Below are 27,783 nucleotides of genomic sequence, written 5' to 3' on the forward strand. Positions count from 1 at the left end.
ATATTCTCCCCAAGCATTAACATGTGTGTATGAGTGGAAACTTTCTGTTTCTACTCTCTCTGCTCAGCTGGTAGACGAACACAGATACAAGCGTTGGATTCTGTTAAACTTTCAACTGATGTAGGATGACACCATTATCTGGATTTTGGATTTATTTGTGTTAGATCTGGCAGGATTTTGGTCCTGTCATTATCTTTCAATTTACTTGGAACAGAAAAATAAAACATCTAGGATTTTTTTTAATCTGTTGTCAGTGACAAGCAGTGAAATGCAGCCAAAACATTTAAAATAATTCACATTTTCACATTTCATTTCTCTTCCCGTGGGCTGGACAGATTTACAATAGATTTCTCCATCCCAATAACTAACTGGAAAACAGGCATGGACAGGCTATTGAGACAATTCTCAGTGTCTATAGTCCAGGTCTGCCTTACAGTGGGACAGTTCCCAGTGAACTGGGCCTCAACTAGTCTGACTGGTTTTAATAATCAACATAAGCAAAGTGCATTGAGCCAAAACAGCTTAGAAGACGCAGAAGATGGTGGCTCAATGGACCCGGGGAAAAAACAGTAAAGAAGGAGCAGAGAGAGGCCTTACTAAAGAAATTAACAAGATATTCAGGACGAGGAAACATTTTGATGTTTTAAAAGTTCCCACCAGCAGAAGCAACAAACTGGTTAATGAATGCAGGATACAAGTTTTAAAGCAGGTTTACATCTGAACATTAGTGGTGAGTTGAAGCTCTTCATGACCAGTGATGGGAATAACGGAGTTAAAATAAACGCCGTTACTAACGCCGTTGCCTTTTTTAGTAACGAGTAATCTAATTAATTACTTTTTCTATCGTTACAACGCCGTTACCATTACCAAAATGCCGTTACTACAAGTTACTGAGTGAAGCTACGAAGTGGTCGTCCCACTTGGTTTAACGCTAGCTTGGCTCACAGACACAGGAGCTCCAAATGTGTGTGTGTTTTCCCCTGTAGTGAAAACAGGGGTAAGCGATTAAGTAATGATGATTGGAGGAAAATTTTATAAGCCAATCAGAGACACCAGGTGGGCGGATGTTTACACACAAACCCAGCACATAGAAGCACACACACAAAAAATCAGAGATGGCGAGTCCGGAGTCTCAGGGAAAGACGGCGTTTTCGAGGTGGAAATGATGAAGAAAATTCTTGAAGTACAGTTGTACCAGTTGTGGTCTTTTGAGGTGCAATAAATATTAAAACCTCTGTTCAGGTACCAGTCTTTGCTGTTCTACTCTATGCACCTGGCCTGTGAAACCTGTTCTGAAAAAAATCAAACTTCTTTGACATTTTTTAAACTTTAAAAAAGTAATGAAATAGTTACTTTCCCTGGTAACTAGTTATTTTTATAGTGGAGTAACTCAGTTACTAACTCAGTTACTTTTTGGGAGAAGTAACTAGTAACTGTAACTAATTACTTTTTCAAAGTAACGTGCCCAACACTGTTCATGACCCTGTTAATTAAGCTGTAATACTGACCCTGGTACTACTGCTGTAATACTGACCCTGGTACTACTGCTGTAATACTGATCCTGGTACTACTGCTGTAATACTGACCCTGGTACTACTGCTGTAATACTGATCCTGGTACTACTGCTATAATACTGACCCTGGTACTACTGCTGTAATACTGATCCTGGTACTACTGCTGTAATACTGACCCTGGTACTACTGCTGTAATACTGACCCTGGTACTACTGCTGTAATACTGATCCTGGTACTACTGCTGTAATACTGATCCTGGTACTACTGCTGTAATACTGACCCTGGTACTACTGCTGTAATACTGGCCCTGGTACTACTGCTGTAATACTGACCCTGGTACTACTGCTGTAATACTGATCCTGGTACTACTGCTGTAATACTGACCCTGGTACTACTGCTGTAATACTGACCCTGGTACTACTGGTGTAATACTGATCCTGGTACTAATGCTGTAATACTGACCCTGGTACTACTGCTGTAATAATGACCCTGGTAATACTGCTGTAATAATGACCCTGGTACTACTGCTGTAAAAATGACCCTGGTACTACTGCTGTAATAATGACCCTGGTACTACTGCTGTAAAAATGACCCTGGTACTACTTCTGTAATACTGGCCCTGGTACTACTGCTGTAATACTGACCCTGGTACTACTGCTGTAATACTGACCCTGGTACTACTGCTGTAATACTGATCCTGGTACTACTGCTGTAATACTGACCCTGGTACTACTGCTGTAATACTGACCCTGGTACTACTGGTGTAATACTGATCCTGGTACTAATGCTGTAATACTGACCCTGGTACTACTGCTGTAATAATGACCCTGGTAATACTGCTGTAATAATGACCCTGGTACTACTGGTGTAAAAATGACCCTGGTACTACTGCTGTAATAATGACCCTGGTACTACTGCTGTAAAAATGACCCTGGTACTACTTCTGTAATACTGACCCTGGTACTACTGCTGTAATACTGACCCTGGTACTACTGCTGTAATACTGATCCTGGTACTACTGCTGTAATACTGACCCTGGTACTACTGCTGTAATACTGATCCTGGTACTACTGCTGTAATACTGACCCTGGTATTACTGCTGTAATACTGACCCTGGTATTACTGCTGTAATACTGATCCTGGTACTACTGCTGTAATACTGACCCTGGCACTACTGCTGCAAAAATGACCCTGGTACTACTGCTGTAATAATGACCCTGGTACTACTGCTGTAATACTGACCCTGGTACTACTTCTGTAATACTGGCCCTGGTACTACTGCTGTAATACTGACCCTGGTACTACTGCTGTAATACTGATCCTGGTACTACTGCTGTAATACTGACCCTGGTACTACTGCTGTAAAAATGACCCTGGTACTACTGCTGTAATAATGACCCTGGTACTACTGCTGTAAAAATGACCCTGGTACTACTTCTGTAATACTGGCCCTGGTACTACTGCTGTAATACTGACCCTGGTACTACTGCTGTAATACTGACCCTGGTACTACTGCTGTAATACTGATCCTGGTACTACTGCTGTAATACTGACCCTGGTACTACTGCTGTAATACTGACCCTGGTACTACTGGTGTAATACTGATCCTGGTACTAATGCTGTAATACTGACCCTGGTACTACTGCTGTAATAATGACCCTGGTAATACTGCTGTAATAATGACCCTGGTACTACTGGTGTAAAAATGACCCTGGTACTACTGCTGTAATAATGACCCTGGTACTACTGCTGTAAAAATGACCCTGGTACTACTTCTGTAATACTGACCCTGGTACTACTGCTGTAATACTGACCCTGGTACTACTGCTGTAATACTGATCCTGGTACTACTGCTGTAATACTGACCCTGGTACTACTGCTGTAATACTGATCCTGGTACTACTGCTGTAATACTGACCCTGGTATTACTGCTGTAATACTGACCCTGGTATTACTGCTGTAATACTGATCCTGGTACTACTGCTGTAATACTGACCCTGGCACTACTGCTGCAAAAATGACCCTGGTACTACTGCTGTAATAATGACCCTGGTACTACTGCTGTAATACTGACCCTGGTACTACTTCTGTAATACTGGCCCTGGTACTACTGCTGTAATACTGACCCTGGTAATACTGCTTTAATACTGACCCTGGTACTACTGCTGTAATACTGACCCTGGTACTACTGCTGTGATACTGACCCTGGTAATACTGCTTTAATACTGACCCTGGTACTACTGCTGTAATACTGATCCTGGTACTACTGCTGTAATACTGATCCTTGTACTACTGCTGTAATACTGACCCTGGTACTACTGCTGTAATACTGATCCTGGTACTACTGCTGTAATACTGACCCTGGTACTACTGCTGTGATACTGATCCTGGTACTACTGCTGTAATACTGACCCTGGTACTACTGCTGTAATACTGATCCTGGTACTACTGCTGTAATACTGACCCTGATACTACTGCTGTAATACTGATCCTTGTACTACTGCTGTAATACTGACCCTGGTACTACTGCTGTAATACTGATCCTGGTACTACTGCTGTAATACTGACCCTGGTACTACTGCTGTGATACTGATCCTGGTACTACTGCTGTAATACTGACCCTGGTACTACTGCTGTAATACTGATCCTGGTACTACTGCTGTAATACTGGCCCTGGTACTACTGCTGTAAAAATGACCCTGGTACTACTTCTGTAATACTGGCCCTGGTACTACTGCTGTAATACTGACCCTGGTACTACTGCTGTAATACTGATCCTGGTACTACTGCTGTAATACTGACCCTGGTACTACTGCTGTAATACTGATCCTGGTACTACTGCTGTAATACTGACCCTGTTACTACTGCTGTAATACTGATCCTGGTACTACTGCTGTAATACCGACCCTGGTACTACTGCTGTAATACCGATCCTGGTACTACTGCTGTAATACTGACCCTGGTACTACTGCTGTAATACTGATCCTGGTACTACTGCTGTAATACTGACCCTGGTACTACTGCTGTAATACTGATCCTGGTACTACTGCTGTAATAATGACCCTGGCACTACTGCTGTAATACTGATCCTGGTACTACTGCTGTAATTATGACCCTGGCACTACTGCTGTAATACTGACCCTGGTAATACTGCTGTAATACTGACCCTGGTACTACTGCTGTAAAAATGACCCTCATAATACTGCTGTAATACTGACCCTGGTACTACTGCTGTAAAAATGACCCTGGTACTACTGCTGTAATAATGACCCTGGTAATACTGCTGTAATAATGACCCTGGTACTACTGCTGTAAAAATGACCCTGGTACTACTGCTGTAATAATGACCCTGGTACTACTGCTGTAAAAATGACCCTGGTACTACTTCTGTAATACTGGCCCTGGTACTACTGCTGTAATAATGACCCTGGTACTTCTTCTGTAATACTGGCCCTGGTACTACTGCTGTAATACTGACCCTGGCACTACTGCTGTAAAAATGACCCTGGTACTACTGCTGTAATAATGACCCTGGTACTACTGCTGTAATACTGACCCTGCTACTACTTCTGTAATACTGGCCCTGGTACTACTGCTGTAATACTGACCCTGGTAATACTGCTTTAATACTGACCCTGGTACTACTGCTGTAATACTGACCCTGGTACTACTGCTGTGATACTGACCCTGGTAATACTGCTTTAATACTGACCCTGGTACTACTTCTGTAATACTGGCCCTGGTACTACTGCTGTAATACTGACCCTGGTACTACTGCTGTAAAAATGACCCTGGTACTACTTCTGTAATGCTGGCCCTGGTACTACTGCTGTAAAAATGACCCTGGTACTACTTCTGTAATACTGGCCCTGGTACTACTGCTGTAATACTGACCCTGGTAATACTGCTTTAATACTGATCCTGGTACTACTGCTGTAATACTGACCCTGGTACTACTGCTGTAATACTGATCCTGGTACTACTGCTGTAATACTGACCCTGGTACTACTGCTGTAATACTGACCCTGGTACTACTGCTGTAATACTGATCCTGGTACTACTGCTGTAATACTGACCCTGGTACTACTGCTGTAATAATGACCCTGGTAATACTGCTGTAATAATGACCCCGGTTCTACTGCTGTAAAAATGACCCTGGTACTACTGCTGTAATAATGACCCTGGTACTACTGCTGTAAAAATGACCCTGGTACTACTTCTGTAATACTGGCCCTGGTACTACTGCTTTAAAAATGACCCTGGTACTACCTCTGTAATACTGGCCCTGGTACTACTGCTGTAATACTGACCCTGGTACTACTGCTGTAAAAATGACCCTGGTACTACTTCTGTAATACTGGCCCTGGTACTACTGCTGTAAAAATGACCCTGGTACTACTTCTGTAATACTGGCCCTGGTACTACTGCTGTAATACTGGCCCTGGCACTACTGCTGTAAAAATGACCCTGGTACTACTGCTGTAATAATGACCCTGGTACTACTGCTGTAATACTGACCCTGGTACTACTTCTGTAATACTGGCCCTGGTACTACTGCTGTAATACTGACCCTGGTAATACTGCTTTAATACTGACCCTGGTACTACTGCTGTAATACTGACCCTGGTACTACTGCTGTGATACTGACCCTGGTACTACTGCTGTAATAATGACCCTGGTACTACTGCTGTAATAATGACCCTGGTAATACTGCAGTAATAATGACCCTGGTACTACTGCTGTAATACTGACCATGGTACTACTGCTGTAATAATGACCCTGGTACTACTGCTGTAATACTGACCCTGGTACTACTGCTGTAATAATGACCCTGGTAATACTGCTGTAATAATGACCCTGGTACTACTGCTGTAATACTGACCCTGGTACTACTGCTGTAATACTGATCCTGGTACTACTGCTGTAATAATGACCCTGGCACTACTGCTGTAATACTGACCCTGGTAATACTGCTGTAATACTGACCCTGGTACTACTGCTTTAAAAATGACCCTGGTAATACTGCTGTAATACTGACCCTGGTACTACTGCTGTAAAAATGACCCTGGTACTACTGCTGTAATAATGACCCTGGTACTACTGCTGTAAAAATGACCCTGGTACTACTTCTGTAATACTGGCCCTGGTACTACTGCTGTAAAAATGACCCTGGTACTACTTCTGTAATACTGGCCCTGGTACTACTGCTGTAATACTGACCCTGGCACTACTGCTGTAATACTGATCCTGGTACTACTGCTGTAATACTGACCCTGGTACTACTGCTGTAATACTGACCCTGGTACTACTGCTGTAATACTGACCCTGGTACTACTGCTGTAATACTGATCCTGGTACTACTGCTGTAATACTGACCCTGGTACTACTGCTGTAATACTGATCCTGGTACTGCTGCTGTAATACTGACCCTGGTACTACTGCTGTAATACTGACCCTGGTACTACTGCTGTAATACTGACCCTGGTACTACTGCTGTAATACTGATCCTGGTACTACTGCTGTAATACTGATCCTGGTACTACTGCTGTAATACTGACCCTGGTACTACTGCTGTAATACTGGCCCTGGTACTACTGCTGTAATACTGACCCTGGTACTACTGCTGTAATACTGATCCTGGTACTACTGCTGTAATACTGACCCTGGTACTACTGCTGTAATACTGATCCTGGTAATACTGCTGTAATAATGACCCCGGTTCTACTGCTGTAAAAATGACCCTGGTACTACTGCTGTAATAATGACCCTGGTACTACTGCTGTAAAAATGACCCTGGTACTACTTCTGTAATACTGATCCTGGTACTACTGCTGTAAAAATGACCCTGGTACTACTTCTGTAATACTGGCCCTGGTACTACTGCTGTAATACTGACCCTGGCACTACTGCTGTAAAAATGACCCTGGTACTACTGCTGTAATAATGACCCTGGTACTACTGCTGTAATACTGACCCTGGTACTACTTCTGTAATACTGGCCCTGGTACTACTGCTGTAATACTGGCCCTGGTAATACTGCTGTAATACTGACCCTGGTAATACTGCTGTAATACTGATCCTGGTACTACTGCTGTAATACTGACCCTGGTACTACTGCTGTAATACTGACCCTGGTACTACTGCTGTAATACTGACCCTGGTACTACTGCTGTAATGCTGACCCTGGTACTACTGCTGTAATACTGACCATGGTACTACTGCTGTAATAATGACCCTGGTACTACTGCTGTAATAATGACCCTGGTAATACTGCAGTAATAATGACCCTGGTAATACTGCAGTAATACTGACCCTGGTACTACTGCTGTAATACTGACCCTGGTACTACTGCAGTAATAATGACCCTGGTACTACTGCTGTAATAATGACCCTGGTAATACTGCAGTAATAATGACCCTGGTACTACTGCTGTAATACTGACCCTGGTACTACTGCTGTAATAATGACCCTGGTAATACTGCAGTAATAATGACCCTGGTACTACTGCTGTAAAAATGACCCTGGTACTACTGCTGTAATAATGACCCTGGTAATACTGCTGTAATAATGACCCTGGTACTACTGCTGTAAAAATGACCCTGGTACTACTGCTGTAATAATGACCCTGGTACTACTGCTGTAAAAATGACCCTGGTACTACTTCTGTAATACTGGCCCTGGTACTACTGCTGTAAAAATGACCCTGGTACTTCTTCTGTAATACTGGCCGTGGTACTACTGCTGTAATACTGACCCTGGCACTACTGCTGTAAAAATGACCCTGGTACTACTGCTGTAATAATGACCCTGGTACTACTGCTGTAATACTGACCCTGCTACTACTTCTGTAATACTGGCCCTGGTACTACTTCTGTAATACTGGCCCTGGTACTACTGCTGTAAAAATGACCCTGGTACTACTTCTGTAATACTGGCCCTGGTACTACTGCTGTAATACTGACCCTGGCACTACTGCTGTAAAAATGACCCTGGTACTACTGCTGTAATAATGACCCTGGTACTACTGCTGTAATACTGACCCTGGTACTACTTCTGTAATACTGGCCCTGGTACTACTGCTGTAATACTGGCCCTGGTAATACTGCTGTAATACTGACCCTGGTAATACTGCTGTAATACTGATCCTGGTACTACTGCTGTAATACTGACCCTGGTACTACTGCTGTAATACTGACCCTGGTACTACTGCTGTAATACTGACCCTGGTACTACTGCTGTAATGCTGACCCTGGTACTACTGCTGTAATACTGACCATGGTACTACTGCTGTAATAATGACCCTGGTACTACTGCTGTAATAATGACCCTGGTAATACTGCAGTAATAATGACCCTGGTAATACTGCAGTAATACTGACCCTGGTACTACTGCTGTAATACTGACCCTGGTACTACTGCAGTAATAATGACCCTGGTACTACTGCTGTAATAATGACCCTGGTAATACTGCAGTAATAATGACCCTGGTACTACTGCTGTAATACTGACCCTGGTACTACTGCTGTAATAATGACCCTGGTAATACTGCAGTAATAATGACCCTGGTACTACTGCTGTAAAAATGACCCTGGTACTACTGCTGTAATAATGACCCTGGTAATACTGCTGTAATAATGACCCTGGTACTACTGCTGTAAAAATGACCCTGGTACTACTGCTGTAATAATGACCCTGGTACTACTGCTGTAAAAATGACCCTGGTACTACTTCTGTAATACTGGCCCTGGTACTACTGCTGTAAAAATGACCCTGGTACTTCTTCTGTAATACTGGCCGTGGTACTACTGCTGTAATACTGACCCTGGCACTACTGCTGTAAAAATGACCCTGGTACTACTGCTGTAATAATGACCCTGGTACTACTGCTGTAATACTGACCCTGCTACTACTTCTGTAATACTGGCCCTGGTACTACTGCTGTAATACTGACCCTGGTAATACTGCTTTAATACTGACCCTGGTACTACTGCTGTAATACTGACCCTGGTACTACTGCTGTGATACTGACCCTGGTAATACTGCTTTAATACTGACCCTGGTACTACTTCTGTAATACTGGCCCTGGTACTACTGCTGTAATACTGACCCTGGTACTACTGCTGTAAAAATGACCCTGGTACTACTTCTGTAATACTGGCCCTGGTACTACTGCTGTAAAAATGACCCTGGTACTACTTCTGTAATACTGGCCCTGGTACTACTGCTGTAATACTGGCCCTGGCACTACTGCTGTAAAAATGACCCTGGTACTACTGCTGTAATAATGACCCTGGTACTACTGCTGTAATACTGACCCTGGTACTACTTCTGTAATACTGGCCCTGGTACTACTGCTGTAATACTGACCCTGGTAATACTGCTTTAATACTGACCCTGGTACTACTGCTGTAATACTGACCCTGGTACTACTGCTGTGATACTGACCCTGGTACTACTGCTGTAATAATGACCCTGGTACTACTGCTGTAATAATGACCCTGGTAATACTGCAGTAATAATGACCCTGGTACTACTGCTGTAATACTGACCATGGTACTACTGCTGTAATAATGACCCTGGTACTACTGCTGTAATACTGACCCTGGTACTACTGCTGTAATAATGACCCTGGTAATACTGCTGTAATAATGACCCTGGTACTACTGCTGTAATACTGACCCTGGTACTACTGCTGTAATACTGATCCTGGTACTACTGCTGTAATACTGATCCTGGTACTACTGCTGTAATAATGACCCTGGCACTACTGCTGTAATACTGACCCTGGTAATACTGCTGTAATACTGACCCTGGTACTACTGCTGTAAAAATGACCCTGCTAATACTGCTGTAATACTGACCCTGGTACTACTGCTGTAAAAATGACCCTGGTACTACTGCTGTAATAATGACCCTGGTACTACTGCTGTAAAAATGACCCTGGTACTACTTCTGTAATACTGGCCCTGGTACTACTGCTGTAAAAATGACCCTGGTACTACTTCTGTAATACTGGCCCTGGTACTACTGCTGTAATACTGACCCTGGCACTACTGCTGTAATACTGACCCTGGTACTACTGCTGTAATACTGACCCTGGTACTACTGCTGTAATGCTGACCCTGGTACTACTGCTGTAATACTGACCATGGTACTACTGCTGTAATAATGACCCTGGTACTACTGCTGTAATAATGACCCTGGTAATACTGCAGTAATAATGACCCTGGTAATACTGCAGTAATACTGACCCTGGTACTACTGCTGTAATACTGACCCTGGTACTACTGCAGTAATAATGACCCTGGTACTACTGCTGTAATAATGACCCTGGTAATACTGCAGTAATAATGACCCTGGTACTACTGCTGTAATACTGACCCTGGTACTACTGCAGTAATAATGACCCTGGTACTACTGCTGTAATAATGACCCTGGTAATACTGCAGTAATAATGACCCTGGTACTACTGCTGTAAAAATGACCCTGGTACTACTGCTGTAATAATGACCCTGGTAATACTGCTGTAATAATGACCCTGGTACTACTGCTGTAAAAATGACCCTGGTACTACTGCTGTAATAATGACCCTGGTACTACTGCTGTAAAAATGACCCTGGTACTACTTCTGTAATACTGGCCCTGGTACTACTGCTGTAAAAATGACCCTGGTACTTCTTCTGTAATACTGGCCGTGGTACTACTGCTGTAATACTGACCCTGGCACTACTGCTGTAAAAATGACCCTGGTACTACTGCTGTAATAATGACCCTGGTACTACTGCTGTAATACTGACCCTGCTACTACTTCTGTAATACTGGCCCTGGTACTACTGCTGTAATACTGACCCTGGTAATACTGCTTTAATACTGACCCTGGTACTACTTCTGTAATACTGGCCCTGGTACTACTGCTGTAATACTGACCCTGGTACTACTGCTGTAAAAATGACCCTGGTACTACTGCTGTAATACTGACCCTGGTAATACTGCTTTAATACTGACCCTGGTACTACTTCTGTAATACTGGCCCTGGTACTACTGCTGTAAAAATGACCCTGGTACTACTTCTGTAATACTGGCCCTGGTACTACTGCTGTAATACTGGCCCTGGCACTACTGCTGTAAAAATGACCCTGGTACTACTGCTGTAATAATGACCCTGGTACTACTGCTGTAATACTGACCCTGGTACTACTTCTGTAATTCTGGCCCTGGTACTACTGCTGTAATACTGACCCTGGTAATACTGCTTTAATACTGACCCTGGTACTACTGCTGTAATACTGACCCTGGTACTACTGCTGTGATACTGACCCTGGTACTACTGCTGTAATAATGACCCTGGTAATACTGCAGTAATAATGACCCTGGTACTACTGCTGTAATACTGACCATGGTACTACTGCTGTAATAATGACCCTGGTACTACTGCTGTAATACTGACCCTGGTACTACTTCTGTAATAATGACCCTGGTAATACTGCTGTAATAATGACCCTGGTACTACTGCTGTAATACTGACCCTGGTACTACTGCTGTAATACTGATCCTGGTACTACTGCTGTAATAATGACCCTGGCACTACTGCTGTAATACTGACCCTGGTAATACTGCTGTAATACTGACCCTGGTACTACTGCTGTAAAAATGACCCTGGTAATACTGCTGTAATACTGACCCTGGTACTACTGCTGTAAAAATGACCCTGGTACTACTGCTGTAATAATGACCCTGGTACTACTGCTGTAAAAATGACCCTGGTACTACTTCTGTAATACTGGCCCTGGTACTACTGCTGTAAAAATGACCCTGGTACTACTTCTGTAATACTGGCCCTGGTACTACTGCTGTAATACTGACCCTGGCACTACTGCTGTAATACTGATCCTGGTACTACTGCTGTAATACTGACCCTGGTACTACTGCTGTAATACTGATCCTGGTACTACTGCTGTAATACTGACCCTGGTACTACTGCTGTAATACTGATCCTGGTACTACTGCTGTAATACTGACCCTGGTACTACTGCTGTAATACTGATCCTGGTACTGCTGCTGTAATACTGACCCTGGTACTACTGCTGTGATACTGATCCTGGTACTACTGCTGTAATACTGACCCTGGTACTACTGCTGTAATACTGACCTTGGTACTACTGCTGTAATACTGATCCTGGTACTACTGCTGTAATACTGATCCTGGTACTACTGCTGTAATACTGACCCTGGTACTACTGCTGTAATACTGGCCCTGGTACTACTGCTGTAATACTGACCCTGGTACTACTGCTGTAATACTGATCCTGGTACTACTGCTGTAATACTGACCCTGGTACTACTGCTGTAATACTGATCCTGGTACTACTGCTGTAATACTGACCCTGGTACTACTGCTGTAATACTGACCCTGGTACTACTGCTGTAATACTGATCCTGGTACTACTGCTGTAATACTGACCCTGGTACTACTGCTGTAATAATGACCCTGGTAATACTGCTGTAATAATGACCCTGGTTCTACTGCTGTAAAAATGACCCTGGTACTACTGCTGTAATAATGACCCTGGTACTACTGCTGTAAAAATTACCCTGGTACTACTTCTGTAATACTGGCCCTGGTACTACTGCTGTAAAAATGACCCTGGTACTACTTCTGTAATACTGGCCCTGGTACTACTGCTGTAATACTGACCCTGGTACTACTGCTGTAAAAATGACCCTGGTACTACTTCTGTAATACTGGCCCTGGTACTACTGCTGTAAAAATGACCCTGGTACTACTTCTGTAATACTGGCCCTGGTACTACTGCTGTAATACTGGCCCTGGCACTACTGCTGTAAAAATGACCCTGGTACTACTGCTGTAATAATGACCCTGGTACTACTGCTGTAATACTGACCCTGGTACTACTTCTGTAATACTGGCCCTGGTACTACTGCTGTAATACTGACCCTGGTAATACTGCTTTAATACTGACCCTGGTACTACTGCTGTAATACTGACCCTGGTACTACTGCTGTGATACTGACCCTGGTACTACTGCTGTAATAATGACCCTGGTACTACTGCTGTAATAATGACCCTGGTACTACTGCTGTAATACTGACCCTGGTACTACTGCTGTAATAATGACCCTGGTAATACTGCTGTAATAATGACCCTGGTACTACTGCTGTAATACTGACCCTGGTACTACTGCTGTAATACTGATCCTGGTACTACTGCTGTAATAATGACCCTGGCACTACTGCTGTAATACTGACCCTGGTAATACTGCTGTAATACTGACCCTGGTACTACTGCTGTAAAAATGACCCTGGTAATACTGCTGTAATACTGACCCTGTTACTACTGCTGTAAAAATGACCCTGGTACTACTGCTGTAATAATGACCCTGGTACTACTGCTGTAAAAATGACCCTGGTACTACTTCTGTAATACTGGCCCTGGTACTACTGCTGTAAAAATGACCCTGGTACTACTTCTGTAATACTGGCCCTGGTACTACTGCTGTAATACTGACCCTGGCACTACTGCTGTAATACTGATCCTGGTACTACTGCTGTAATACTGACCCTGGTACTACTGCTGTAATACTGACCCTGGTACTACTGCTGTAATACTGACCCTGGTACTACTGCTGTAATACTGATCGTGGTACTACTGCTGTAATACTGACCCTGGTACTACTGCTGTAATACTGATCCTGGTACTGCTGCTGTAATACTGACCCTGGTACTACTGCTGTGATACTGATCCTGGTACTACTGCTGTAATACTGACCCTGGTACTACTGCTGTAATACTGACCCTGGTACTACTGCTGTAATACTGATCCTGGTACTACTGCTGTAATACTGATCCTGGTACTACTGCTGTAATACTGACCCTGGTACTACTGCTGTAATACTGGCCCTGGTACTACTGCTGTAATACTGACCCTGGTACTACTGCTGTAATACTGATCCTGGTACTACTGCTGTAATACTGACCCTGGTACTACTGCTGTAATACTGATCCTGGTAATACTGCTGTAATAATGACCCCGGTTCTACTGCTGTAAAAATGACCCTGATACTACTGCTGTAATAATGACCCTGGTACTACTGCTGTAAAAATGACCCTGGTACTACTTCTGTAATACTGGCCCTGGTACTACTGCTGTAAAAATGACCCTGGTACTACTTCTGTAATACTGGCCCTGGTACTACTGCTGTAATACTGACCCTGGTACTACTGCTGTAAAAATGACCCTGGTACTACTGCTGTAATAATGACCCTGGTACTACTGCTGTAATACTGACCCTGGTACTACTTCTGTAATACTGGCCCTGGTACTACTGCTGTAATACTGGCCCTGGTAATACTGCTGTAATACTGACCCTGGTAATACTGCTGTAATACTGATCCTGGTACTACTGCTGTAATACTGACCCTGGTACTACTGCTGTAATACTGACCCTGGTACTACTGCTGTAATACTGACCCTGGTACTACTGCTGTAATACTGACCCTGGTACTACTGCTGTAATACTGACCATGGTACTACTGCTGTAATAATGACCCTGGTACTACTGCTGTAATAATGACCCTGGTAATACTGCAGTAATAATGACCCTGGTAATACTGCAGTAATACTGACCCTGGTACTACTGCTGTAATACTGACCCTGGTACTACTGCAGTAATAATGACCCTGGTAATACTGCAGTAATAATGACCCTGGTACTACTGCTGTAATACTGACCCTGGTACTACTGCAGTAATAATGACCCTGGTACTACTGCTGTAATAATGACCCTGGTAATACTGCAGTAATAATGACCCTGGTACTACTGCTGTAATAATGACCCTGGTACTACTGCTGTAATACTGACCCTGGTACTACTGCTGTAATAATGACCCCGGTAATACTGTTGTAATAATGACCCTGGTACTACTGCTGTAATACTGACCCTGGTACTACTGCTGTAATACTGATCCTGGTACTACTGCTGTAATAATGACCCTGGCACTACTGCTGTAATAATGACCCTGGTACTACTGCTGTAATACTGACCCTGGTACTACTGCTGTAATACTGATCCTGGTACTACTGCTGTAATAATGACCCTGGTAATACTGCTGGTTTCCCTCACACTATAGCAGAAGACCTGATCATTCTGCTACTGACATGGTTTTAACTATAGTTGAAATGGATATGACAAGGGAGTCCTGCAGAAAAAGTCTGGTCACCACTGCTTTAGTAGCAAATATTGGTGTGGGTGTATTATATGTACAGCTTTCAGCTTTCATTTTGACCACATAAATCTGACTGAGTCTTTTTTTTCATAATATGTTTTAGTTTATTTTTAAAATAAAGGGTTTCAAGCATTTAGCAGATGGTTTACATGAGCTTGTAAACTCAGAAAGTAAAGATGTCCTCTGTTTATCATGCTTGTTTTATTCTGAGCGAGCACCAATAGAAACCCTCAAAGTTCAAGGAATCTTTGTTATCCTGTGAGGGTAATTTAATTTGCTGTGCAGCAGGCAGTAAAAACAGTCAGTCAGCGCACAATCACACAAACAACACTAAATATCTAAAGACTGATATATAGATAAAAAACAGAAATTAGAGCTACTTGTTGAAGAGGGCCACAACAGCAGGGAAAAAAGGGTATTTGTGTCTGTTAGTCCTGAGTCTTGGCCGGATTGACCTGCAGCCTGATGGAAGCAGCAGGAACTCATGAACCAAGGGGGGTTCTGATCCACAAGGATGGAATGGGCCTTGCCTAGGATTCCAGTACGATACAGGACTGAGAGGTCATTCAGGGACATCCCTGCAATTTTCCCACAGTCTTATAATCCCCTGTAAGCTGTTCCTGTTTCTGAGGGAAAGAAGCCGTACCAACAGATAAAAGAGAAAGTTAAAAGGGATTCAATAAAACAAGAGTAAAACATTTGTATAAAAGTCCTGTCAACATTAAAACTATAAAGCTTCTAATAAAAATACATGCGTTGGTGAGCTTCCTTAACACAGCATTAGTGTGAAGGTCAAAGGACATCCTGTCATCTAGCTGGGTGCCCATATTTATAAGTATTACCAGTTCTACTGCTTGGTTCTCTGCTTACAGGAGAGACGTTCGAAGGATTTTTCTGAAAGTCGATGCACGTTTGTTTTGTTTATGTTGATATTTAAGAAAGATGACCTGCAGCAGTCTGTGAATTCCTTCCCTTCATGTCTGTGATCAGGGTCATCACTGCTCACCAAGGACAAGAAAACGAGTCGTCCGTGAATGTAACAACGTTTCGACCTACATGTAGCACCTGTTTGTATATAAAACAAATAATAAAGGTAAGAGGACGCAGCCCTGAGTGATCCAGTGGAAGAGGTGAGGCTGTCAGAAAGAACTCATTAACTCCAACACGTTGGTCACTCTGGTAAAAAGTCGATCAGCCAGGCTACAAGACCAGGATCCATGGATTCCCTAAATCTTTCTGCTAAAACGTGCAGCTGAATGCAGCTAAAAGCAGACGAAAAACCAGTGAATGAAAGACAAGTGAAGGACCTGCTCCCTCAAGTTGGGTTAAAACTAAATTCAGCAGGGCAAATGTTTCTTTGGTTAATTATATTTTTGACACTTTCTGTCACCCATGGCTTGTTGTTGTGGAAACAGACATTTCCTTCAATGGAATGATGATGAGGCCTCACACAAAGACATATGAGGAGAGAACATCAGTTGGATTATCAAGATCCACACACACATCTTTGATCAAGTCCCAGTCTGTTCAGATGTAATATTTATAAAAGTGATTAAAAACAGTCAGATGTAGAGGAGAAGGGATTAGATGGAGACAGAAGCCAAACCTGACCCCCCTCCTCCTTTCAGAGTGGAGCCTATTGGAGAGCGATGGCTGAGACCAGGTCTGAGAAAGTGTGTGTGTGTGTTTTCATTGGATTCATCACTTTCAAAGTCAGCATCAAAGTGTCCATAGATCAACACCTGAATCTGGATTGGTTCTGTTCTCTCCATCAGATTCCTGGAAAGTCAATGGAAGCAAACACGGTGAACAGGAAGCTCCACCTGTCTGACAACAACAGGAAGTTTCCATTAGTGGACGTCCCTCAGTCATGTCCTGATCATCCAGACAGATGTGATGGCGCCCTCTTCAGGTTCTGTGTGGAAATGTTCTGACTGCTCGCTGTTACTGGGATGTTAGTGGAGAGGAGACGTTTGTCAGTGAGTTCCAGAGGAACCAGAAGGAGAGGAACCAGTAAAGACGGCGTGTTGGGAGGAAATGAATCTTCATGGAGTCTGAGCTGCTCTCATCGTCATGGTTACGCTGTCTCTCACAATAACAGATGAACAGCATGTCCTCCTCCTCCGTCTCCAGCAGTAGCAGCGTATGTGGAGCGTCCTGCTGGAACTCTGTCCTTCTACAGAGTCTCCTCTGACTCTGATCTTCCTCCACATCTTCATCAGCACCTTCATCATCCTCTGCTTCCTGGGTTTGGCTTCTTGTTCAGCTTGTTTTCTTCCTCAGTGTTTGTGTTGTGTAAAGAGTTTGATCCTGTCAGACATTATTAACCAGAGTTCAGTCTGGAAGCGTCTGTCTTCTTCAGAAACAGCCTTTCAGATTCACGTATGAAACTCTTCTAGATGATTCCTTGGATGTTTCCTGTTTTCCTCCTTTAAAGATAGAAGCTGGGATTCTTCCAGGATCAACTGGACATGGTTTGTGTTTAGTTCTTGTCACTTTCACTTCATGATGCTGGAAATGAAAATCCTCCCAGTGCGTCGCTCTGTTTGCCTCATTCTGTCCTTCATTTGACTTTTTCACTCTTTCACATGTTGAATTAGAGATTTTTTTCACATCAGAAATAGTTTCTGAAACAAAAAGTCGAATGTTCAGTTTTCCCATTCTGTCTCCAGATGTTTGACTTTGGATTAAATTCTTCAAACTCCACATTTCAAATAAACTTTCATGAATCTGTTTTCAGTCAGCAGGTGAATTTTAAATGTTTGAGCTGAAAACTTTCACTGTTTCATTTAAATGTAGTTTATCAGCTTCAGTCAGCTTCATGTTTCTTTAAATGAAGATTTTGATGCTTTTATTTGAACATTCCTGACTTTCTTACAGGGATAATTGAAGGTTGGAGCTTCTACCTCACCTGGCAGTAAAAGCTGAACCTGCATGAACCATCAGGGAATTTAAAGATGGAAAAGCAGCTCATTTGTGCACATTGAAATAATTCAGACCTTTAAGGCCTTTGTGAAGTATTGATGCATGTAGCGGCTCAAACAGGGAGAGCAGCTGCTAATCCTGCCATCACCTCAACCAGAGTTTACACTTCAGAGCTAAACTAGAAACTTCTGCCATTTCTACACAATCAAGCCAACAGTGATGCTGAAGCAGAAGAGCTCATTTCTGACAAACCTTTACACGGAAAAGAAGCAGCGACACTAAACCAGCAGAGGAAGTCTGAGGAAACCTTTTAGAAACACCCAGCTTCTAAAATCAGCTTCAACATGAATCACTGATGGGATTAAAAGATGTTTCCATCAGCAGCAGGAACAACAGTTTCCTGCACTTTGTTCTGATTCTAGCTGCCATTTTATCATAGAAAGAAGAGCCAGCAGGACCTGAGACTGGACTCATGAGACTGGACCGCTGTAGCCATGCACACACAGCTGGATGATGCAGATGTTAGAGGGAACGATGGAGACTCAGAGGAGAAAAAGCTTTGATCCTCTGAGTTCAGAGCTCATCTCATGGCTGTTTGAAGGCTCATCATGATCTAAAGTTGGACTTAAACCTGAATCCGAGTTCAGTGTGAACAGTTCTAATGATGCTCAGATGATGCATTAATCCCAGCAGGAAAAACATCTGGAACGTTCTGGCCTTTCCATCAGATTCTTTCCTGCTATCAACATGTTGGTGCTTGTGTTGTGATGATGTGGTTTCAGACTGGAAACTTCTGGAAACTGCATCATGAAGATTCTTGTGTTCAAACTGGAACAAAGACGTGACAATAAACACATTTCATTCTCCTCCACTTCCTGTGTATGAGCGTGACGGCCAGCCACACATGCTAATATCTCCACCTCACCACCAGTAGATTTCCACTTTCATTGTCTCTGCAAGCAGAAGTCTAAACACCATACACACTATTTCACACACCTCTTTCCTTCCTTTCATTCCTCATACCTACAATATTGAACACACCTTCACGCTGTGAGGTCAGATTATGTTCTTATTCATGTGTTTCTTTTCTTTCAGGTACCTGGGTTCAGTCTCTCCTTCCTGGTGCAGCAAAGGCCTGGTCCAGGTCTGAGGACTGATAAACTACTGCAGCTTCATTGGATTCCACCACAACCCCCCTATGACACTGCAGAGTCATTGGGGGGGTTTGGCTTCATGTTGAGGTTGGTTCTAAATGTAGTAGCCATTTTATTTCCCCTCTTTGTGTTTACTTTGGCTTTTCTAAACTGGTGTTTAACTTCCTGTTTGATTGTTCAGGAAGTTTGTTTCTGTTCATTTATTCCTTCATTTCTTTCACTTCTCTTTACTTCGGATTTTCACTCTTCTTCTATTTATTTGGCCTCTTGTCAGGCTGTTTAGTTAAATCCTGGATGTGGTGACAGGTTTCAGGTTTTGGGGTAAATGAAGCAGTTTTGAAGCAAACCTGCATCCTGCTGCCTTACTGCTTGGTCCCTGACGGAGCATTAGAGGAGAAATAAACGCTGGGAGGCCTGGAAGTGGACAGGTGGGACATCAGCATGATTACAAATCCAAACTTTGGTCCTAGAGTCGGGAACAGATGGAGGAAGACGAGGAACTTTCCAGGGATAAATACATAAAAGCAACATATGGAGGCAAACACACGGCAGAAGCAGCAAATATGCAAGTTTGATGCCAAAAAGCCCCAAAAAGTGGAAGTGAACATCTAAATGAAGAAAAATAAAAACTTCTCAGTTTACTTTCTGCTTCCAAAAAGGCTCTAAAATCTACTTTCACATCCAGGAGCCGTTGCAGGGATTTCACTAAATATTTATTGTAGCTGGACATAGAATTTCACCTTAAACCAGATAATCTGAAGTTTTACTTTTTTATTTCCAGTGTAAAATCCACCTTTATAAAAAGATAAAAAGCAATGATTTCTCCCTCCAAAGTCATTTCTAAAGCATCTGTGACCTGGTCCCAATGACATCAGCTCAGTTTAGCTTTACAATGGTGGAAATACGCCTTCAGACAGTCTAGTGCTGCTTCATTCTGATCACATGTTCAAAGCGAACTCACTTGTAATTCCATCAAATGAAGCACAGAGCTAAAAGAAAACAGAGACGTCTGTTTGAGGCCATGAGGAGGTGGACAACTTTCCAGCAGCTGCTTTTATGTGTGAATCAAACACTTCAGGCTACTTTGTTAGCATGTATTCCTTCAGGCTGCCCACACACACATCTGAGTCTATTTAGTGGAAATACAAGTCTACTTTTCTTCAAGGCCTCAATACTGTGTCAAAGATTCCCACCGATATAAAATCCCTGCAGGTACTATCGTCTCCCAGAGAAGGCCCCGTGGTCAAACCTCAGCTATGTGGAAGTTTCCTCTTCACTTTGCCCATGTGGGCTTTTCCCAGGATCTCTGCTTTCTTCCCAAAGTCCAGAAACCTGCATGGTAGGTTTGCTGCTTCCAGACTGGATGTTTTAATGTGGGCATGTTTGCTTTTTAACTGTTTGTACCACCTGCAGCTGGAAGCTCCAGGCCACCATGACTGTAAAGCAGAATACTGATGTTTAACCCGTTCACACTTTGTTTCAACATGGCCTCCAAAAACCAGAGTTTAAGAAGAATTTAATACTTCACGTTTTTATCACAAGCTAAATGAAAATAAAAGCTGGTTAAATGTGTCTTGTTGGTTTTTCAGCGTTCTCTCATCAGTTGTAATAAACATGTAATAAATGTGTTAAAGCAGCGAGTGTGAAAGGGAGACGGCAGCTTTGCATCAGGCTGGAACGTGCTCATAATGACGGATCAAAGCTGGAAACATCACTGACAACTTGCACCATGCAGGAATTTACTGGAAACATTTTAACTGCACATAGAAACATGCAGTTTAATCACTAATTCATCTGAGCTGAAACTGAGTCTAAATACAAGTTTTTATGACGTCTTTGAGCTGAATGGATCCACTGATTTCAGCATCAACTTTTCACTCAGCGTTTCTTCACAGGGAAAAGTAAAACATGTACAGGCCGTCTGAAAACATACTTCTACCTGGATATAAGCAATAATCCCTGTTTACTGGTCAGAATGATGCATGCTGGGAAAAACATGACCGTGGCTGGACTAAAGTGAGGCAACCTGAAAGATAAAAACATGTCAGAGTTCTTTAAAGGAAGCTTCAAAACTGAGCTTAAAGGTGCAGCGTGGAACAAAAACAAAGGTCACTGACAGAAAATGTCACATATCATCAGAAACTGCTTCTATTGGCATCCAAACACTTTACTAAAATAACATGTTTTATTCTTTTACAATGAGACGTTTATATCTACGTGGCGTACGTCCACAGACATGCAGCTGCCACATTTGTGCCGCCATTTTTACTACGGTGTCTCTGAAGGGACAAACTGTGTGAAGTGAGAACCCTCTCAGCTTTAAAACTGCAGTAGCAGCTTTGTTTGATAGGGGCAGGAGCAGCGTTTGGGATAAGTAAGCTCTTAAAAGCACCACAGAAGAAGACAGTCCACATGTAGACAGTGTGGAAGTAGCTACTGTAGTGCAGTCAACGCTGCACCTGAGGCCACCAGAAACACCTGACCTGGACAGCACCAAGAGAGTCAACAATGACGTCTATTGTTCACAATAAACCTGTTCTCTGATGTTCTCCAGGTTCTGTCCAGACAGGTCCTATCTTTTCCTGGATTTAATCTGATGTTGTGAAGAAGTTCAGACATGTTGATGTGGTTTTTATCCAGATAACTGATACAAAGCAGATCAGCATGAAAATGTGAGGGAGCGGCTGCAGATAAGATGGCGGATCATGGACACACAGCAGGTGTCAAAGCTGGAAGAAGATGATCCATGAAAGTAGAAGCTGAACTTTGTGCACATCATTTAGTTGAAGAACAAACTGCAGCAACTTTTAGAGGCTCTGACCTGAAAGCAGAAACATTGTCCTGCCTCCACATGCAGTCTTCTACATGTCTGATACCAGAGCAGCTTTCCAGCTTCTGGACATCATGTTGTCTCAGTATTTAAGTGACAGACCTCATTTCTAAGCAAGACTTTAACAAGTCCTGCAGCACATCTTAATCCGGATTATCAGACCTGTTCCACTGGATCAAAGCTTGAGGTGGTGCCGTCGTCTTAATGCACTTGATCCTCAGCGTCATCCTGCATCGTTTTTCCTCTTTATAATAAGAAATCCCGATCTGATAGAAATCTAAGCCGTTTACTATTCATAGTCATTTTACACCATTTTAAAAAAGTGCAGCTTTGCTGATAATCTGACTAAATCCTGACATTTTCTTTTGTTATAATGAAGCGTGACTGAAAGTGTTTAATAGTCTGTAGAGCGGTGGAAGTCACCAATATCTCACATTCAGTGTCTGCAAGCTCTGGTTTTCATGTCAGCTGGTTAAAGACCATTTTATGTCCACAAAACTTTCAATTAGCTGCTTTTACAGAGACATAAAATTACCTCCAGGATTAAATAAAAACTGTAAAACCTTCAATGGCTCATTTAAATGCTTCCAATGCTTTTACTTTCACAGTAATATAAGCTGAATTATTTCCTGAAACTGGGACTAACGTCCACTCAGCTTGTAATATTTCCTGTCAACCAGGACAATGTCCTCTTTAAACTGGTCCCCCATGGTTGGACATCTTGTCTGCAGTTACATCCTCTTAAAGAATTCATGTCACGTCATGAACAGACCCAGAACAGGATTTAAGTTAGTAATAAAATACCAGCAGAGCAGCATCTACTAACAGCAGCATGTTATTGGATCAGAATGAGATTAAAGAGGATGGAATTACCTCTGACAGTTATTTAGGGTTCCTGCCTCCATCAGCAGCTGCTGCCTGTTTTCCAGACGCAGCTCATCTCCATAGAATCTGATGAGAATCAATGCATCAGAAATGGTTTTATTTATCACAGAGCCGTTAAAATGCTGAACAAAACCAAATGCTGACCATGTGTTTAAACACTTCTTAGATGCAACTTTATGACGAGAGCCACAGGAATTATGAGCCTAAAGAAAACACACTAAATGACATGAAACATTTTCTTTACTTCTACTTTGTGTTTAAACTGAAACTTTTCCTCATACATAAGTTTCTCTTTTCCATTTCTGGTGGAAATATTTTGTACTTTTTGTGTCCTTGGTGCTGGGAAGCAGCTTCTTTATTCCATTTTATAAACTGCACCTGCTGTGTGATTTCATCCACTCTGCAGGTTAAAATCTGCTTCTGAACACATTCAGGGTGAGAAGCAAACACTTTCCTAAACATCACGTCTACAAAGAACTAAATTCATCCATGTGTTGACTTTCATAAGAGCTTCCAGCTAAACGTCCTGTTTGGCTCCCAGAATTTACAGTTTCCAACAGAAATGCAGCAGAAAGCAGTTCAGGAGTCTAATAATTGAATCCTCAGTGAAGATGTGAAACTAGTGTTCACCTCTGCTCAGAAAGAGTCTACTGCACAGCTAAGCTGGAAAACTGACACATTAAATGCTCACCTTATAAAAACAGGCGCTGCTGAGGAGGGAAGCTTCATTTTTTACTTGACTGGCCCAGCGGATCAGGGGCCTGGAAGAGAAAGGAAAGAGGAAATTAAAATTACATGGCAGTGAGGAATTAAAACAGGAAAAAGAATTTAATAGAAAAGATTGACCAGAAAATTAGAAAAAAAGGTGTGTAAGGAAGCGGAGAGCAGCCGGGCTGGCATGTTTTTTACCAGCGTTTTCTGGTGATAACGGGATCATTTCTCTGGTTATCTGGAGAAAACAGATTATTCAGATGCAGGGTGGTGAGGGGGCTGGAGCTGGTCCTGGTCCATCACAGAACCACCACAGAGAGACCAACATTCAATCACACTCACTCCTAGAGAGAGTTTACACACTCACACCAGCCTAACATGCAGGTCTTTTTTCCCTGCTTTGGGTGCAGCAGTCTGTCCCTGAAGGAGCTCTGCAGATCTGTCAGTGCTCTGGAGGGGGGCGGGGCAGTGGGGAGGGGGGCTGTCCTTTAACATGGATGAGAGCTTAGCCATCATCATCCTCCTCTCTCTTAACACCTCCACTGGTGGGTCCAAGGGGCATCCCAGTACAGAGCTGTTCTGTACTGGATGCCTCCGTCCAGTCAATCCAGCAACGGCTGCAAGCTGCCATCAGATGGAGGAGCATCCATCACTGATCTATACATCCCATTCTACTTCTATCAATGTGAAAGTGTGACGTCTCTGACAGTTAAGTTTTCCCATCAATCACTGACAGAATTCCACATCTACACCATGACTTCCCTCCCCAGCTGTCATGGCTCCATTTCCATCAATAAAACCAGCTGGAACACAGTAACACCAACTTCTGAACCAACCTTCATCATCTCCTTATCTCCAGGAAACAAACTCCCTTTTCTGGAGAAACTATTAAAAAATAGTCCAGCTCGGCAGCTCTGGGCTTCCATAGGTCCGTGTGTCTTTCCTTCCTTTAATATTCAATTCAGCATCAGAAATCAATAAATAAATCAGCTTGTTTTTATTCTTCTTTTAGAAATCTAAAAACTAAAAATCAGGGTGTTTTTACACTTTTGATTTGAAGTGAATATTTTAACAAACTAAACTAGAAAAACGTCCCACGGACAGAAAATGGATGTTTACATGTAATTTGTGGGATTTCCGTGAGCAGGAAGTTGCTGTTTCCTGATTTGTGTCCAAGTGGTAATAAAACATCGTTTGGGTTCAGTGTAGCAGTGCAGCTCTTCCCACAGGTTTTCAGCCACCACACCCAAGATAACGTACGATAGTGTTCAACAGGCTTTTCTGATTCTTCCATCGCGCTCTGGTCACAATCAGCTGTTATGTAGATCAGTGGTTCCCAACCTGTGGTCCAGGAACCCCTAAAGGGGTCCCCCAAAAAGAACAGGGGTCTGCGAGGCTTTGACCAATCAGAGCCATTGTGATTAAAAATGTGTATCTGGTCAAGTTGTTTTAATCATCTGGGCATTTCGTTCACATGGAACTGGGATTGTGGGAAAAGTGAGGCTAAATGTTTATTTGGGGTTTAATGGAAGGACAGGACTCAGCCAGAATCCAGTTTTTATGGTGACAATCTTGCTCATTAAAGCATGAAACCAGCATGGGCTCAGCACGGGGTGGGGCAGGGGGGGCACAGCTTTTTAGTATTTCCATGAACGAGGTCTTCAAGGAAAACAGGTTGGGGACCACTGATGTAGATCGTAGATTAAATGACTCCCTCCTGTTTTGTTGGCGGTGGGCAGTGATTTGGTGCGTTAGCGCCACCAACTGGTGAGGAGGGAAACCAGAACATCAGATGGACGACTGAGTGGTCAGTTTATCAAATGGGTCATACAGCGGCCACCCTCTAAATGTAAGGCTGGAAAGCTGTCAGATTCTTCATACATGAGGAGGATAAAGTGGATCTAGTTTTAAGAGAATTATGATGCAAGCTGGTGCAACATTTATGCTGAGATGAAGTGAAGGTTTCACACATTTACTTAAGACTTAATGGGATGTGTTTATGTCTCCTTGCTACATTGCACCCAAAACTATTCTTAATCTTTTCAAACTTTTAGTTTCCATCTCTTTATTTAGTGTAAACTGGACTTTTAGTTCCCTTCTTATGTTTTCTTTTGTCAACTTGATGTTTTCCGTGTTTTGTTCTGTTTCTAACAGAAGCTTTAAAAAATGTTCTGCTCTAACACACGATTGAAGAAAAGTCTTCAAAGTGAAGATGCTTTTTAACTTGCTGCTCTGTCATTGATTAGCACACCTGTTTTACAGGGTTTGATTCATTGCTGCAGCAAACTGCTCCATAACTGATATGAATCCTTGACATTTTTACATGATTAGAAGCTACTAAATTAAACTCCATTGCCAGAAAACTACATCCTTTTTAGGGCAGCAACTCCTTAAGTTCCTGTTTCTGTAAAGGCTATACCGGAGCACATTTACCAGCTTTATGTGGTAACTGGTAACTAAACTATAAAGTCCTGCTTCAGCAATGAGAGAGCTTATTTAAGGAAAGAGTTTACTGGTAACCAGTAGCAACCCAAACCAACAGGCGACACTTGACAGCCATTCAGCTCAACATGAACCTGAAACCGTTTCTGACCTTCGTGGAGGACTTTTCAAGCTCGTGTGGAAGCTGAATGATGTCAACTCTGTGTTTTATGTTCCATCCTGCAGTAAATCCAACAAACAGCTTTTCTCCTGGTATTACTCTCATGTACCGACGGCAGTTTCTTTCACCAGGCGGGTGTTTGTTCAGATGAGGGAGAAGAGGAGCAGCTGACTTGCAGGTACCTGCTGATTGGCCAGCACACCTGTTCTAATCAAGAGACACCACGAGGTAACTTCTGCAGCTTCATCTGAAAATCAGTTTTCATCACTGCTTTGTCTTCCCCAGAGTTATATTTAACCACTACAAGCACAATGTTCTTCACACTGATTGTATAAAGTCAAAGTCAAAGTCAAAGAGGTTTATTTGTCACATGCACAGTTATACATAGTATAATTGTACAGTGAAATGTGTTTTCTGTACCTGCATCCTTTAAGAATAAAAAAAGAATAAGCTAAATATTTATAAAATAGAATAAAAATAGAATTGAATAAAAAAGGTAAATCTTTAGAGTTTAAATAAGATAAAAGAATAGCAGCATACTTATGCATATTTACATACATATTTACATGTGCAAATAGAAGTGAGAAGTGGCTTTTTGTTTTGTTCAGTGCTCAGAGTTGAGCAAGCGGACAGTAATATGAGGTTTTATCCATAGACTCATAACAGACTGATGTCCAGACTAATGAAAATGACTGAATGTCTGGTTTTTAGGTTGTTTTTCTTCCCTTTTATACATAAGAAAGAAAGAAAAAACTAGGATAGAAAAATAAGCCACCTGGTTTTGTAGCTACTTGGCAGGATGACAAAGGCTGACAAAACCACATCCTGTATGTCACCATGTTCTTGCTTGTGATGGCAAGTGTAGAGATTGTATGGCGATATATTCCTCATCTCTTTACTCTTTACCTACAGAATATCAT

The 27,783-nt window shown here is 42.6% G+C and overlaps 1 long non-coding RNA gene across 1 annotated transcript; it reads right to left on the reverse strand.

The window, feature by feature from the left end:
* Positions 1–23,590: 23,590 nt before the first annotated feature.
* LOC121651878 lies at positions 23,591–26,874 on the reverse strand. Its single transcript, XR_006012519.1, has 3 exons — positions 26,855–26,874; positions 24,242–24,311; positions 23,591–23,616 (listed from the first exon to the last, which is right to left on the reverse strand). It is a non-coding gene; the product is annotated as an uncharacterized LOC121651878 (long non-coding RNA).
* Positions 26,875–27,783: the final 909 nt, after the last annotated feature.

The sequence above is a fragment of the Melanotaenia boesemani genome, chromosome 2 (assembly GCF_017639745.1).
Source record: "Melanotaenia boesemani isolate fMelBoe1 chromosome 2, fMelBoe1.pri, whole genome shotgun sequence".
In the NCBI taxonomy this organism is placed as follows: domain Eukaryota; kingdom Metazoa; phylum Chordata; class Actinopteri; order Atheriniformes; family Melanotaeniidae; genus Melanotaenia; species Melanotaenia boesemani.